Raw genomic sequence first — 5472 nt, 5'->3', positions numbered from 1 at the left:
TCGGTTTCATGGAAAAATTTTCCACGGACCGGGGATTCACGTGCATAACAAAAGACTATAAAATGTAAAGTATTTGATTTAATCGTTACACACACACACATTCTTTTATTCTTTTTTTCTTTTACTTGTTTCAGTCATTTGACTGCGGCCATGTTGGAGCACCACCTTTAGTCGAACAAATTGACCCCAGGACTTATTCTTTGTAAGCCTAGTACTTATTCTATCGGTCTCGGCGCGTTCTCACCAACTTTTTGGTATCTCGGTTCATAGACGATCAACAGACATAACTTCTCATGAGAGTCTTCATTTCCCCATTCCTGGATGTCTGCCGTGAAATTATTGCAATACATCTTTTTCTAATGTAGTTCCAGCCACCACTCTTTGGGCATACAACAGAATATCGTCGCAAACTAAAAAACTATTGGCATCTGAATTTTTATTGTTTATTTTTTAAAGCTTCTTTTATTTTCGTAATATACTCATCACCTGTGGAGGCGCAATGGCCCAGTGGTTAAGGCAGCGAACTCGCGGTCATAGGATCGCGGTTTCGATTCCCAGGCTGGGCACTGTGAGTGTTTATTGAGCGAAAACACCTAAAGCTCCACGAGGCTCCGGCAGGGGATGGTGGCGAACCCTGCTGTACTCTTTCACCACAACTTTCTCTTACTTCCTGTTTCTGTTGTACCTGTAATTCAAAGGGTCAGCCTTGTCACACTGTGTCACGCTGAATCTCCTCGAGAACTACGTTAAGAGTACACGTGTCTGTGGAGTGCTCAGCCACTTGCACGTTAATTTCACGGGCAGGCTGTTCCGTCGATCGGATCAACTGGAACCCTCGACGTCGTAAGCGACGGAGTGCCAACAACAACAACAACATACTCATCACCTACAGTTTTCATTCTTATATCCTGTGCCATCACTTGCAGTTCTTGTATAATGTTCGTCATTAAACTTTAATTTCACTTTCTGTCTGTAGTGCGGCTAAAACAGACTCTTCTAGTGGTTCCATATGTTTTGGAATTAATCTCGAAAGGCAGTCCGCATGGCCAATTTTTTTCGATGGAATGTATTACATTTTGAAATTATAATTTAGTAATTCACACCCTGATGTTGCAGGCAGTTCGCAGTATGAGTCGGTAGCCCCTTTTTAGACCCATAAATCGACAACAAAGATCTATGATCTGTTTGCAATAAAAAACTCCTGCTATGCATAAATCTGTAAAATTTTTTAACTGCAAAAATAAGTGTTAGGGCCTCTTTTTCAATTTAACTAGGTCTATTTTCTGTCGCTTTTAGCGAGCGCGAAACATGAACCACTGGTTTTATACTTCCTTCTTCATATCCATGAAGTAGAACTACACCTAATCCATATTTGGAAGTATTAGACGCTACAATAATGTCCATTTCGGGATCGTAATGTGCTAACGACAAGTCTGAGATTAGATTTTTTTATTTATTTCTTCAAATGCGTTTCGGCATTTAACCGACCAATTCCACTTTACTTCTTGTTTTTAATAAGTTGCCCAATGGAGCTCTCATTTTTGTGCATGTTAGAAATGTAGTTTTGATAATTGTTTTCCAACCCAAGAAATGCTTGTAAAGTTGGAATATTTATTGGCGCAGGCATATTCCTTATTGCCTCTGCCCTCAATGGGTCAGAGCGTTTACAACTTTTATCAATTATTTGTCCTAAGTACTTAATTCGGAGTAGAAAGAATTTGCATTTTTCTTCACTCAAATTGAACCCGAAAACTTGAATTTTCTTAAACACAGCTTTTATGTGTTCCACATGCCGTTCACGAGAATTACTCTTGATCAAAATATCGTCCAAGTACGGGATTGCAAATTCACAATCATATAACATAGAATCCATGATTTTCTGGAATATTGCTGGTGCCACTTTTAATCCAAGATAATTGCTGTGTGTATTCATTGTCAAATACTTTGACCATTTTACATTTTCTTTTATCTGTAAATAGGCTTCAGACAGATCTTATTTGGAAAACATTTTCCCACCATTTAACTTTGAAAAAATGTCTTCTGCAGTCGGAAGTGGATGGTGGTATGTTCTTAAGCGGTCGCTCAATCCTGTAGAGAAATCGGCACACAGCCTAATCTTATTATTATTTTTTAATACATACCGTAGGTGCCACCCACTTCGAGTAATCCACCTTTTTGATGACTCCCCTCCTTTCAAGTCTGTCCAACTCTTCATTTACTGTTTCAATTACCGCGAACGGTACTTTTCCGTTTGTTTTAAATACATGTACTGCATTTTCACTTACTTGGAAATAGGCTTCCGTCTTTCTACACAGACCTAAATCCTCTGATAACACTTGCGGGAGTATTTTTTTCAATTTTTTCTTCAGTTTTTCCGAAGACTCGTTTCTAACGTGTCATTGCAGTAAAGATATTTGGAGAAGTGCCATAAATCGAATAGTTCTAACCAATCTGGGCCAAACAGGTTGATTGTATTATCCACAACGAATAAACTTACTTCGCATGTCTCTCCTCAAAATGTGACGTTGATACATGTTTTGGCCATGAAATGTAATTTATTTCCTGTTACACCACGTGCTATTTTTGCTGTTTTACGTAATACCGTTTTTTTTCTCCAAGTATCCGCATTTATAATCGAGTTGTCTCTACCTGTGTCTAATTGTAATTTGGTATTCACATCGTTTATTTTTACGTGCACGAACTTTTTTGTTTTGTTTTTCCGTCACAATCACTCCCCGCTGAAAACACTTTAGAACTTTTTGTGTTTGAATCTCGTAGTCTTGTTCTACAATGAGAATTCTTGTGCCCCAGCTTCTGACAACTATAGCACATTTTGTTTTTAAACGGACAATCCGTTTCGTAGTGTAGGCCTCCACAACCATAACATGGATTGGGGCCTCACACTTTTTTTGATTGTGCTTTCCGGGACGACACTTTTGGATTTTGCAGAGTCTTGTATTTTTTTCCCATCATGTTTAAGATTTACCATAGTCTGATATTCTTCTACGATGGTCTGTAGAGACAAATCCTGGTTCACATGCTCCATTTTCGAGAGAAACCTTGCCCAAATTTCTCTATCTTCAGGTACTATAAAATCCTTGCGCGAAGATAGGTGATTTGAATATATCTTGAGTGAGATCCTGGAGTTTGAAATTTTCGGACATCCGGTTGACTGCTCCAGCGTAGCTGATGAAATATTCCTCCTCATTTTTTGTTGAATTCCAACACTCCATTCTGGTGCTGAATAATGAACTTCTATCACAAAAAAAAATCTTTGAAAGCAGTTCCACGGTTTTTTGGAAACCAATCTCACTCGACTTTTTGGGCAGAATAAAGTTACAGTTCGGCAGGAGCTACCTTGCGTAGTAAAAGCCTTACTTCCTGCTCTTCCGACCATGACTTGCACTCGTTGTTAAAAATTTCATCGTACCTCCTATAATATGCGGGAAACATAATACCCTCCTCCGGATTATACGTAAATTCGGAAACTGCGTTAGCCACGCCGTCTGGCATAAACGAGCTCACCAGATTTTCGGACTTCACCGACTGTAACTCAATTAATTGTTGTTGGTGTTACTGTAGTATTTGTTCTTGCAACTCCTGTAGTTGTTCCTGTTGCTTGTCTTGAAACTGTTCTACTGCGGCTAATATGCTTTCCATGACGCAGAAATTGTCAAGTAACCAATGTGAGTTTCGAACGATCCCCGTCGCCAGATCTTATATCCTTCTGGATAAACGAATACATTGCAACAGTGTAATAACAATACAATGGAAAGAAACTACAGTAACCACACAGAATGTAACAACAATCTTTTAAGGACCAACAATCCAACACGCTAACTTGAACTATAAACTTTGAACTTCAACTTTGTACTATCAATACACGTTTATTCTTTATTAGGCATTACGGCCATAGCACAGATGGGGGACAGCACAAGGACAGACAGAACACCACAGTGGGGACAAAACTATCAATGCACGAACTGTGGAACTAGCACGAACTACTATTTTTATGTAGTGGTCCAATCCATTCTCACCAGGGGACGTCGTATTCTCGTACATAAGTTAATGTGTGAAAAAAAAAAAAATGAATGTTGAAAGAAGTCTCTATAAAACAAATTTTTAAACATCAAATCGCTATGGGTGGCCCACGAGATTAAACTAGTAACCAAAGGGGTCCATAGATAAAAAATGGCTGAGAACCATTGCAAGCAATGAACTCCAGTCAGTGTTCGATCACCTGCAGCATTTACTCATTGGCTTAGTATATAAGTGGCTGAGTATCCCGTAGTTATGTGTATTCTTACCATAATACTCAAGAAGTGTGTGACAAAGTCGACCTTATTTTAATTACAAGTAAAATCCATTCAATGGGTTTCTTTACAGTCTCTGTGTCATTAATTTCTCTCATATAACTTGGTTGGATCTCGGGGCTATGGTAAAAGACAACTAGCAAAGATGCTACGTTGGGGGATCGAACCCAAGACAAGGTGATTGCGAAGCGAACTTCTTAATCATTCGGCCATGCTGAAAAACACATAACACTCACTCGCACGCGCCGTACCCCAGCACCACCCCGGCACCACTCCCGAACACACAAGCAAGTGCACACACACACACACACACACACACACACACACACACACACACATTAACACGAATACAAGTACACACGCAACACATACAGCATATAATTACTATACTGTACAACACACTCACAAACAGAATACATATATACGCATATACATATATATATATATACACACTACTTCTTCCACCACACAATATGCACACACAATCACACACACATAAACACACACGCTTACTCACACACACGATGCACACACACACACACACACATATATACACACACATACATATACATACATATGCACATATACATAGACATGCTATGCATATGCTACGCATACATACGCACATATACATTCGTTAAACACACTCCCACAAGTCATACTGTGCATGCGTGTGTGTATGTGTGTATTTGTATGTATATGTATGTATACATATATATATATATAAATATATGTACATGCACACACACGCACATATGCACACAGCCACACATACAAACAGACACATAAACACACGCATAGAACACGTTAGACACCCTTCCCTCACACCTTTCTAAAGCCGTGGAGAATTCTAGTTAGGCTTATCAAGCCATACAACTGTATATTCACTGGTGGTGTCTCCTACGTTACCACCACCACCACCACCACCACCGCCACCACCACCATCGCCACCACCGTCACTGCTGCAGCTACTACCACTACTACTACTACTACTATTACCACTACTACCACCACTACTACTACTACTACTACTACTACTACTACTACTACTACTACTACTACTACTACTACTACCACCACCACAACCACTAAAACTACGACGACCACCATTACCACCAGCATAACGACCACCACCACCACCGCCACCGCCACAGTCATC

This window comes from Octopus bimaculoides, chromosome 9 (assembly GCF_001194135.2).
Source record: "Octopus bimaculoides isolate UCB-OBI-ISO-001 chromosome 9, ASM119413v2, whole genome shotgun sequence".
Taxonomy (NCBI): Eukaryota; Metazoa; Mollusca; class Cephalopoda; order Octopoda; family Octopodidae; genus Octopus; species Octopus bimaculoides.
The sequence above is the reverse complement of the archived record's forward strand: the minus strand, read 5'-3'. Positions refer to the sequence as shown.